We start from the raw sequence: 12834 nt of genomic DNA, 5'->3' as shown, positions 1-12834 counted from the left end.
AAATGCCAACTTCAATCGCTTATAATTCCAAGATCTTGTATCATCACATAGCCTATACCATGTCATTGCATCTCCCTTCAAAGATAAAGGGAAGACCTTCCTTTTGACAACATCATCGGGAATACCTGCAAGCTTAAATAATCCACAAACTTCATCCACAAAGATAAGGTGTAAATCGGGATGCAATGTTCCATCTCCTGCAAATAGATTAGCTTTCTCTATCATACCCGAAGGAATCTCAAAAGAAATATTTTCATCAAGTTCAGTAGGTTGAGGAGAAACTCTTTGCTATTCTGGTTGGGGTGAAGATACCCCAAACAAGCCCCTCAAAGGGTTAGTTTCCATAGTAAAAAGTAACAAAAAATTCAGCACACTATATAAATGTTTCCTTACCAAGTTCCACTCACCAAAAGCGCTACACTCCCCGGCAACGGCGCCAGAAAAGAGTCTTGATGACCCACAAGTGTAGGGGATCTATCGTAGTCCTTTCGATAAGTAAGAGTGTTGAACCCAACGAGGAGCAGAAGGAAATGATAAGCGGTTTTCAGTAAGGTTTTCTCTGCAAGCACTGAAATTGTAGGTAATAGATAGTTTTGTGATAAGATAAATAGTAACGAGCAACAAGTCAATAAAGTAAATAAAGTGCAGCAAGGTGGCCCAATCCTTTATGTAGCAAAGGATAAGCCTGGACAATTTCTAATAATGAGGAAGGAGCTCCCGAGGACACATTGGGAATTATCGTCAAGCTAGTTTTCATCACGCTCAAATGATTCGCGTTCGGTACTTTGATAATTTGATATGTGGGTGGACCGGTACTTGGGTACTGCCCTAACTTGGACAAGCATCCCACTTATGATTAACCCCTATTGCAAGCATCCGCAACTACAAAAAAAGTATTAAGGTAAACCTAACCATAGCATTAGACATATGGATCCATATCAACTCCTAACGAAGCAACGCATAAACTAGGGTTTAAGCTTCTGTCACTCTAGCAACCCATCATCTACTTATCACTTCCCCATGCCTTCCTCTAGGCCCAAATAATGGTGAAGTGCCATGTAGTCAACATTCACATAACACCACTAGAGGAAAAGACAACATACATCTCATCAAAATATCGAACGAATACCAAATTCACATGACTACTAATAGCAAGACTTCTCCCATGTCCTCAGGAACAAACGTAACTACTCACAAAGCATATTCATGTTCATAATTAGGGGGGTAATAATATGCATAAAGGATCTGAACATATGATCTTCCACCAAGTAAACCAATTAGTATCAACTACAAGGAGTAATCAACACTACTAGCAACCCACAGGTACCAATTTGTGGTTTTCATACAAGATTGGATACAAGAGATGAACTAGGGTTTGAGATGAGATGGTGCTGATGAAGATGTTGATGAAGATTGACCCCTTCCCAATGAGAGGATCATTGGTGATGACGTTGGTGATGATTTCCCCCTCCCGGAGGGAAGTGTCCCCGGCAGAACAGCTCTGCCAGAGCCCTAGATTGATTCCGCCTCGTGGCAGTGGATTTTCATCCTGTAAGCTTGCCCACGATTTTTTCCAGGGTAAAAGTGATTATATAGCAGAAGATGGACGCCGGAGGCCCACCAGGGGGCCCAGGAGATAGGGGGCGCGCCCTATAGGGGGGGCTGTCTCCTGGACAGGGTGTGGGCCCCCTGGCCTATTTCTTTGGCTCATAAATTCCTATTAATTCCAAAAAGTTGTTTCGTGGAGTTTCAGGACTTTTGGAGTTGTGCAGAATAGGTTTCCAACATTTGCCCCTTTTCCAGCCAGAATTCCAGCTGCCGGCATTCCCCCTCTTCATGGTAAACCTTGTAAAATAAGAGAGAATAGCCATAAGTATTGAGATAATGTATAATAACAGCCCATAATGCAATAAATATTGATATAAAAGCATGATGCAAAATGGACGTATCATGGGGCTCGTGCGCCTTCCTCGACTTCGTCGCTCACTGACCAGGATATTATGCGGTTCAAGCGCATGTTAGCTTCGTCTGGTTCTTCCTCGACGGTTCTGTTGCTGCTGTGACCTCCATCACCACTCCGCCTCTGTCGGAGCCTACTCAGTCAGGTACATCCTCGTGGGTTCTGTATTCTAGAGCTTCTTTTCATATGTCTTCTGATTCTTCTGCGTTATCTTCTCTTCAACCTCTTGATTTTCCTCTTAATGTTCTCATTGCTGATGGCACACCTCTTCCTGTTACTAGTCGTGGCATCCTCTCCACTCCGTCCTTTTTGGTTCCTAGTGTGTCTCATTTCCCACGTCTTACCATGAATCTTTTTTCCACTGCCCAACTTACTGATTCTGGTTGTCGTGTCATTCTTGATGCCGACTCTTGTTCTGTTCAGGATTGTCGCACTCAGGCTCTGGTTGGCGCTGGCCCTCGGCGCCGTGAGTCTGAGGGCCTTTGGGAGGTTGACTGGCTTCGTGTTCCTTCCGCTGCTGCCTCATATGCCAGCTCTCATGCTCTTGCTGCCTCTTCGTCTGCGTCCTTCCAGCAGCGGCATCATCGCCTTGGTCACATCTGTGGTTCTCACTTGTCTTCTTTAGTTCATCAGGGCCTCTTAGGGTCTGTATCTGGAGATGTTTCCTTACGTTGTAATGGTTTTAGACTTGGCAAACAGACCCAATTACCTTATCCTACTAGCGAGTCCGTATCTCAGCATCCTTTTGACTTAGTTCATTCTGATGTTTGGGGTCCTGCTCCCTTTGATTCGAAAGGTGGTCATCGCTACTATGATTTGTTTATTAATGATTTCTCTCGTTACATTTGGCTCTATTTTATGAAATATTGTAGCGAGGTCCTCTATATATACAAACGATTTGCTGCCATGGTTCACACCCAGCTTTCCACGCCCATTGCACCTTTCGTGCTGACTCCGCTGGAGAGTTTATCTCCCAGCTGTTGCGTGGTTTTCTTGCAGAACAGGGTACTCTTGCCTAGTTCTCATGCCCTAGTGCTCATGCTCAAAATGGCGTTGCCGAACATAAGCATCATCATCTGCTTGAGACGGCTCGTGCGCTGATGATTGCCGCTTCTCTTCCACCCCACTTTTGGGCTGAGGTTGTGTCTGCATCCACCTATCTCATCAACATTTAGCCCTCGACTGCTCTGCAGGGTGGTATTCCTATGGAGTGTCTCACTGGTAGACCTCCTGACTACTCAGCTCTTCGTATGTTTGGATGTGTGTGTTATGTCCTTCTTGCCCCGCGAGAACGCACCAAACTGACTACTCAGTCGGTTGAGTGCGTTTTCCTTGGCTACAGTGATGAGCACAAGGGCTATCGTTGTTGGGACCCTGTTGGTCGCCGCTTGCGCATCTCGCGTGATGTGACCTTTGACGAGTCTCGCTCTTACTACCCACGTCCTTCTACGTCGAGCTTCTCTGTGGATGATCTTTCTTTTCTCCTTCTTCCCGATACACCCTACTATGTGCCCCATGTTTCACCTCCTCCTCCTGCACCTCTCCTTCCTTCTCCTTCACCACCGACCCCATCTTCTCCCTCCTCCTCCTCCACCTCTCCACCATCATCTCCAATTCATCGCCCTCTATCATCATTTCCTCTCCACTATACTCGTCGTCCTCGTACTGAGGATGCTTCCCCTCACGCGTCTGACGCGCCTTCCACCTCTGGTGAACCTCTCTTCGCGCCTACCCCGGTTCACAACCTCCATGCTCGGCCTCGCCCTCTGCCTGATCGCTACTCTCCTGATCGGTACGGTCTCTCCATTCTTACTGAGCCCACCTCCTATCGGACTACCATGACTCAGCCTAAATGGCAACTTGCGATGGCTGAAGGGCTTGCGGCTCTTGAGCGCTCTGGCACTTGGGATCTGGTTTCCCCCCTTCTGGCGTTCGTCCCATCACCTGCAAATGGGTATACAAGGTCAAGACTCGCTCCGATGGTTCTCTTGAGCGTTACAAAGCTCGTCTTGTGGCTCGTGGTTTCCAGCAGGAGCAGGGACGTGATTATGATGAGACATTCGCTCCTGTAGCCCACATAACCACTGTCCTCACTCTCCTTGTTGTTGCTTCTGTTCATCAGTGGTCTATCTCTCAACTTGATGTTCATAATGCTTTTCTCAATGGCGAGTTACATGAGGAGGTTTATATGCAGCCACCACCGGGGTACTATGCTCCTGATGGCATGGTCTGTCGACTTCGTCGCTCTCTCTATGGTCTCAAACAGGCCCTTTGCGCTTGGTTTGAGCACTTTGCCTCTGTGGTGACTGCCGTTGGTTTCTTGCCCAGTGACCATGATCCCGCGTTGTTTGTCCACACGTCTCCTCATGGTCGGACTCTTCTCCTTCTCTATGTTGATGACATGATCATCACGGGTGACGACTCCGAGTACATTGCCTTTGTTAAGGCTCGCCTTCGAGACCAGTTCCTCATGACTGACCTTGGTCCTCTTCGATATTTTCTTGGGATTGAGATCTCCTCGACCTCTGATGGCTTCTACATCTCCCAAGAAAAATATATTCAGTATCTTCTTGCTCGTGCTGCTCTTGGTGATGAGCGCACCGTTGTGACTCCTATGGAGCTCAACATTCAGCTTCGTGCCTCCGATGGTGACCCGCTTCCTAATCACACTCGCTATCATCACCTTGTTGGCAGCCTTGTCTATCTTGCTGTTATGTGTCCTGACATCTCCTATCATGTCCACATCCTGAGTCAGTTCGTTTCAGCCCCCACCTCTATCCACTATAGTCACCTCCTTTGTGTTCTACGATATCTTCGTGGCACGCTCTTTCAGCGCCTTTTCTTTCCCCGCTCCAGTGCTCTTGACCTCCAGGCCTACTCTGATGCTACCTGGGCTAGTGATCCCTCTGATCGACGCTTGCTGTCTGCTTACTGTGTCTTTTTTGGAGGCTCTCTTATTGCCTGGAAGACAAAGAAACAGACTACAGTTTCTCGCTCGAGTACAGAGGCCGAGTTGTGCGCCATGGCTATGTTGACGGCTGAGGTGATCTGGTTACGGTGGTTACTTGAGGATTTTGGTGTGTCTGCTCCTACCTCAACTCCCCTACTGTCAGACAGTACCGGTGCTATCAGTATTGTGCGTGACCCGGTGAAGCATGAGCTCACCAAGCACATCGGCGTGGATGCCCACTTTGTGCGTGCTGCTGTCCAGGATCAGACTCTTGCTCTTCACTATGTGCCCTCTGAGTTACAGTTGGTTGACTTCTTCACGAAGGCACGGACTCGAGCGCAACATACCTTTTTTCTCTCCAAACTCAGTGTTGTTGATCCACCATGAGTTTGAGGGGGGTGTTAGATGTGTATAGTTACTTGTGTACATCCCCATTGTATAAGGGGCTTTTCTGCACTTTACCACATCTGTATATGTACTGGCCCATGGCCCTCAGTAATGCCAGTTGTTGTTTATCCAACACTCGGAACTTCCCTATCTAGCTATAAACTTCTCCACCTAAGCAATCTTTTAGAGCAAAAACTCCTTGATGCCCATACCAAATATAATATGCATGTGTGGTGAGAAATCTTCAAATCATCCAAAGAAAAAAAAGATATTGTGCATGCTGTAAAAAAGAATTCGAGTCAGCGTCATCAAAATTTAGAATAGAACGGTTCAATTTTGAATTAGTTCTGAAATAAATGAAGATATTTTCAATGAAATGCAAAATGCATGAGAACTTCGAAATATGGGAGTAAGCTAATTGAGGAGTCCGTTTTGACCAGCTCATAGTGGAGTGCCGAAGTGTAGGCACCAGTAGTAGTAATGTGGTGGATTATCCTGTAGTAATAGATGTCGGTAAATGTTTAGTTAAAGAAGCTTATAGCTTTGGGAATGTGCTTATTCAGATCACACAACAAGGAAAAAAGAACACTACCATTAAGGAATGGTATGGAAATGGCAGTGATATTGAAGGATCTGCTTATTCAGATAAGAATTCCAATTCCAAAACAAAAAACCCTTTCAAAAAGGGGAGTAGGATTAGGGAAAAACAAAAGGAGGAGTACACCTTGCTGGTGATCCAGAACATTAAAGGGGAGTAGGCCGGAGCACTGTTTGCTTTCCCTGTTCAGTGTTCATGCTCGCTCTATCATTGGGGTTTAATGGCCATACGTACAAAGACATCATTATATTGCTTGCTTTCTTCTTGGCATCAAACATGCATCTCCCACTCCCAGGAATGTTGTTTCTTTTCTCTTCTTTTCCTTTTCCGCTTGACAATATGAGTACTATGGAAAAAACATGAGTATTTGCTTGTTTGTAGTGACTTTCATGCATTACATTAATGCTTAGACGTATTAGGCAAAGAATGTTTAATTCAGCAGTGTAGCAGCATTAGCTTGCTCCACGGTATGTTGTATGCTCCGTTGTATACCAGGAGTACATGTTTATGATCTTGTTGCATTAGTCTAAATTAAGTTGGAATGGCAGAATATATATGCATGATCCATGAATCAAAACACGACATTTGTTGATCACCTGGAAATAAAGTATCATACCCAAATAATCTGTCTCAATTTGATCATTTGCTCCTTCAACTAATCATGTCAAAAGCACAGCAAAATGCACTTTCAATAGTATCACCTTAATTGTGACTTTCTTCAGATTCTTGTTCTTTCAGCAGTATTCTTCAGATTCTTGCTCATGAGGTTCGTGTTCTTCAGATTCTGCCGGACAAGGAGCTCGGAGAGGCGCTGGAGGAGGTAGAGAATTTGATAAAAATCATGGCACCAACAGCATTTTCAAGGTGAGAAATATGTTCTTATTTTGACTTGTAAGTATCTTTGTGTCCTTAGTTACACATTTTGGTGCGAATGTGGTTTGTTTCAAGGATGTAGTTTGGGAAGGTTAGACTGCTGGAGTTGAAGCAGTTGTGGATTTCTTCAAGGCAAAAATAAAGCATTTCCACTTAGTGAGATGAAAATGGTTAGCTTTCAGGTTTTGTTTCAGCATGTTTTTGATTCGTCACTCTTGAGCGCTAATTATTACTCCCTCCGTTCAGTATAAAGTTGGATCATCTATTTTGAAACGGAGGGAGTACATGCCTGCACTACTCCCTCTACCCCCTCTCTGTATGTAGTAGTTCATATTAGAATCTCTAAAAAGTTTAGGAACTTGGGACAAATGTGTGCTCTGTGCATGCCTGCTTGTTTTAATTTGAACAAGAAACCAGCCCTGTACATGTGCTGGTAGTTGATTAGTAACTCTCCAGGTAGATGTTACATTCTCAAGTCAGAGACTTTCTTTTTCCTTGCACGCTTAGTTCTCACACCCTTCACTCCTTAATTCCAGCTCCTTGACGCCGAGAAAACAAAAAAGCGTATATAAATTAGGAGTATTTAATGTAAGGGGGCAAGGTGGGACTATTCTGCACAAGAGTAAATTTTTGGCCTTGCCCAAGGCTTTAACCCTTCGGCTTTGTGGGCTGTGGTCGCTGGCTTAGTTGGGCTGGGCTCGTGCCTTTTTAAACTCAACTTTTATTATTAGGGAAAGATTAGCTTCGTTTTCTTCGCCCACAATATCATGGAAGTATTCTTTGGCTAATTTTTTTGCTATAGGGCTGGGAGCATCAGTCGTATACTCGGAACTTCCCTATCTAGCTATAAACTTCCCCACCTAAGCAATCTTTTAGAACAAAAACTCCTTGATGCCCATACCAAAAATAATATGCATGTGTGGTGAGCAAATCTTCAAATCATCCAAAGACAAAAAATACTGTGCATGCTATAAAAAAGAATTCGAGTCAGTGTCATCAAAATTTAGAATAGAACAGTTCGATTTTGAATTAGTTCTGAAACAAATGAAGATATTTTCAGTGAAATGCAAAATGCATGAGAACTTCGAAATATGGGAGTAAGCTAATCGAGGAGTCCGTTCTGACCTGCTCATAATGGAATCTGTATCATTCTTTTATTTTAATTAAACGGAAAAACTAACGCCCACACGTGTGGGCGTTGCAGGTCGCCTACACGTCTCCATCACCACTCATTTTGCCACGTATGAATAGATGACATCAGCAGAAATCTTTTTGTTTTTGGCTTAAAAATGTTTTATCTTCTAAATAAAAAAGCGAACTAAAAATCCATTTTCACCATTAAATCCTTCTCGACGAGATCTTCAAAACTAGACCCCATGTTGATATGTTTCGACGATTTTTTTTTCCAGAAGTTGCCATGATGTTTTTACTATAGTTGCCATAGTGCTTAAACTAAAGTTGCCATGTGGCAATTTTAGTTTGTAGATCATGGCAATTTTAGTTTTTTGATGATGGCAATTCCAGTACTTTGACCATGAAAATATTATTTTATTGAACCATTGTAATTTTAAGTGCATGTATCATGGCAATTTTAGTTTATGGTGCATGGCAAGTCTAGTTTCTTAATTCTCTGTTTTATAATATGTTAAAATTTACTTTTAAATGTAAAAGAAAATAGTTGAAACATATCATGGCAACTTCAGTGTAAATATCATGGCAATTCATGTGCAATAAACATGGCAACTTTTAACAAAAAAAAATCGCCGAAATATATCGATATGAGATCTAGTTTTGAAGATCTCATCGCGAGGGATTTAATGGTGAAAACGGATCTTCAATCGGATTTTTCATTTAAGAGATAAATCATTTTAAAAACTGAAAATCCAAAAAGATTTGGGTCGCGCTAACTGCCACACGTGTGGCAGGAAGGGAGACGCACCACACGTCTCTAATGTAAACAGATTACCACGTCATCGCATGCATGCATGCAGGAATCTTTTTGGATTTTCAGTTTTTAAAATGTTTTATCTCTTAAACGAAAAATCCGATTGAAAATCCGTTTTCACCATTAAATCCCTCGCGATGAGATCTTCGAAACTAGATCCCATGTTAATATGTTTTGATGAAATTTCTTTTGGATTAAAAGTTGCCATGTCTATTGCATATGAATTGCCATGATGTTTACACTGAAGTTGCCATGATATGTTTCAGCTATTTTCTTCTACATTTAAAAGTAAAATTTGACATTTATAAAACGGGGAATTAAGAAACTAGACTTGCCATGAACCATATGTTGGAAATATGCCCTAGAGGCAATAATAAAAGGGTTATTATTATATTTCCTTGTTCATGATAATTGTCTTTTATTCATGCTATAACTGTATTATCCGGAAATCGTAATACACGTGTGAATACTCAGACCATAATATGTCCCTAGTGAGCCTCTAGTTGACTAGCTCGTTGGTCAACAGATAGTCATGGTTTCCTGACTATGAACATTAGATGTCATTGACAACGGGATCACATCATTAGGAGAATGATGTGATGGACAAGACCCAATCCTAAGCATAGCACAAGATTGTGTAGTTCGTTTTGCTAGAGCTTTTTCAATGTCAAGTATCTCTTCCTTAGACCATGAGATCGTGTAACTCCCGGATACCGTAAGAGTGCTTTGGGTGTACCAAACGTCACAACGTAACTGGGTGACTATAAAGGTGCACTACAGGTATCTCCAAAAGTGTCTGTTGGGTTGACACGGATCGAGACTGGGATTTGTCACTCCGTATGACGGAGAGGTATCTCTGGGCCCACTCGGTAATGCATCATCATAATGAGCTCAAAGTGACCAAGTGTTTGGTCACGGGATCATGCATTACGGTACGAGTAAAGTGACTTGCCGGTAATGAGACTGAACGAGGTATTGGGATACCGACGATCAAGTCTCGGGCATGTAACGTACCGATTGACAAAGGGAATTGTATACGGGGTTGTTCGAATCCTCGACATCGTGGTTCATCCGATGAGATCATCGAGGAGCATGTGGGAGCCAACATGGGTATCCAGATCCCGCTGTTGGTTATTGCCCGAGAGCCGTCTCGGTCATGTCTACGTGTCTCCCGAACCCGTAGGGTCTACACACTTAAGGTTCGGTGACGCTAGGGTTGTATGAATATGAGTATGCAGCATACCGAATGTTGTTCGGAGTCCCGGATGAGATCCCGGACGTGACGAGGAGTTTCGGAATGGTCCGGAGGTGAAGAATTATATATAAGAAGTGATATTTCGGCCATCGGGAAAGTTTCGGGGTCGCCCGGTATTGTACCGGGACCACCGAAAGGGTCCCGGGGGTCCACCGGGTGGGGCCACCCATCCCGGAGGGCCCCAAGGGCTGAAATGGGGAGGGAAACCAGCCCATAGTGGGCTGATGCACCCCCCTTGGCCCACCCCCTGCGCCTAGGGTTGAAACCCTAGGGTGGGGGGGGGGGCGCCCCACTTGCCTTGGGGGGTACTCCACCCCCTTGGCCGCCGCCCCCTTGGGAGATTGGATCTCCCAGGGCCGGCGCCCCCCCTGGGGCCTATATAAAGGGAGGGGGGAGGGGGCAGCCGCACCCTGAAGTTCTGGCGCCTCCCTCCCCTGCTACACCTCTTCCTCCTCCGTCACGTGCTTGGCGAAGCCCTGCCGGAGTGCTGCTGTTCCACCACCACCACGCCGTTGTGCTGCTGCTGGAGCCATCATCATCAACCTCTCCTTCCCCCTTGCTGGATCAAGAAGGAGGAGACGTCATCCGCTCCGTACGTGTGTTGAACGCGGAGGTGCCGTCCGTTCGACGCTAGGATCTCCGGTGATAGGATCACGACGAGAACGACTACTTCAACCCCGTTCTTTTGAACGCTTCCGCTCGCGATCTACAAAGTGGTATGTAGATGCATCTCCCATGACTCGTTGCTTAGATGAACTCATAGATGGATCTTGGTGAAACCGTAGGAAAAATTTTAATTTTCTGCAACGTTCCCCAACAGTGGCATCATGAGCTAGGTCTATGCGTAGTTCTCTATTGCACGAGTAGAACACAATTTTGTTGTGGGCGTAGATCTTGTCAACTTGCTTGCCGCTACTAGTCTTATCTTGCTTCAGCGGTATTGTGGGATGAAGCGGCCCGGACCAACCTTACACGTACGCTTACGTGAGACCGGTTCCACCGACTGACATGCACTAGTTGCATAAGGTGGCTGGCGGGTGTCTGTCTCTCCCACTTTAGTTGGAGCGGATTCGATGAAAAGGGTCCTTATGAAGGGTAAATAGAAGTTGACAAAATCACGTTGTGGTTATTCGTAGGTAAGAAAACGTTCTTGCTAGAACCCAATTGCAGCCACGTAAAAGATGCAACAACAATTAGAGGACGTCTAACTTGTTTTTGCAGCAATTGTCATGTGATGTGATATGGCCAGAAGTTGTGATGAATGATGAATGATATATTGTGATGTATGAGATCATGTTCTTGTAATAGGAATCACGACTTGCATGTCGATGAGTATGACAACCGGCAGGAGCCATAGGAGTTGTCTTTATTTTTGTATGACCTGCGTGTCATTGAAGAACGCCATGTAAATTACTTTACTTTATTGCTAAACGCGTTAGCCATAGAAGTAGAAGTAGTCGTTGGCGTGACAACTTCATGAAGACACAATGATGGAGATCATGATGATGGAGATCATGGTGTCATGCCGGTGACGAAGATGATCATGGAGCCCCGAAGATGGAGATCGAAGGAGCTATATGATATTGGCCATATCATGTCACTACTATATAATTGCATGTGATGTTTATTATGTTTATGCATCTTGTTTACTTAGAACGACGGTAGTAAATAAGATGATCCCTTATAATAATTTCAAGAAAGTGTTCCCCCTAACTGTGCACCGTTGCTAAAGTTCGTCGTTTCGAAGCACCACGTGATGATCGGGTGTGATAGATCCTTACGTTCACATACAACGGGTGTAAGACAGATTTACACATGCAGAACACTTAGGGTTAACTTGACGAGCCTAGCATGTACAGACATGGCCTCGGAACACAGAGACCGAAAGGTCGAACACGAGTCGTATGGAAGATACGATCAACATGGAGATGTTCACCGACGATGACTAGTCCGTCTCACGTGATGATCGGACACGGCCTAGTCGACTCGGATCGTGTAACACTTAGATGACTAGAGGGATGTCTAATCTGAGTGGGAGTTCATTATAATAATTTGATTAGATGAACTTAATTATCATGAACTTAGTCTAAAACTTTTGCAAATATGTCTTGTAGATCAAATGGCCGCCGCTCATGTCAACATGAACTTCAACGCGTTCCTAGAGAAAACCAAGCTGAAAGATGATGGCAGCAACTATACGGACTGGGTCCGGAACCTGAGGATCATCCTCATAGCTGCCAGGAAACAATATGTCCTAGAAGGACCGCTAGGTGATGCACCCGTCCCAGAGAACCAAGACATTATGAATGCTTGGCAGTCTCGCGCTGATGATTACTCCCTCGTTCAGTGCGGCATGCTTTACAGCTTAGAACCGGGGCTCCAAAAGCGTTTTGAGCAACACGGAGCATATGAGATGTTCGAGGAGCTGAAACTAGTTTTCCAAGCTCATGCCCGGGTCGAGAGATATGAAGTCTCCGACAAGTTCTATAGTTGTAAGATGGAGGAAAATAGTTCTGTCAGTGAGCATATACTCAAAATGTCTGGGTTGCACAACCGCCTGTCCCAGCTGGACATTAACCTCCCGGATGAGGCGGTCATTGACAGAATCCTTCAGTCGCTCCCACCAAGCTACAAGAGCTTTGTGATGAACTACAATATGCAGGGGATGGTGAAGACCATTCCTGAAGTATTTTCAATGCTGAAGTCAGCAGAGGTTGAAATCAAGAAAGAACATCAAGTGTTGATGGTCAATAAGACCACTAAGTTCAAGAAGGGCAAGGGTAAGAAGAACTTCAAGAAGGACGGCAAAGATGTTGCCGCGCCCGGTAAGCCAGTTGCCGGGAAGAAGTCAAAGAATGGACCCAAG

Source organism: Triticum aestivum, chromosome 1B, assembly GCF_018294505.1.
Source record: "Triticum aestivum cultivar Chinese Spring chromosome 1B, IWGSC CS RefSeq v2.1, whole genome shotgun sequence".
NCBI classification, from domain to species: Eukaryota; Viridiplantae; Streptophyta; class Magnoliopsida; order Poales; family Poaceae; genus Triticum; species Triticum aestivum.
This window is presented reverse-complemented; position numbering follows the sequence as displayed.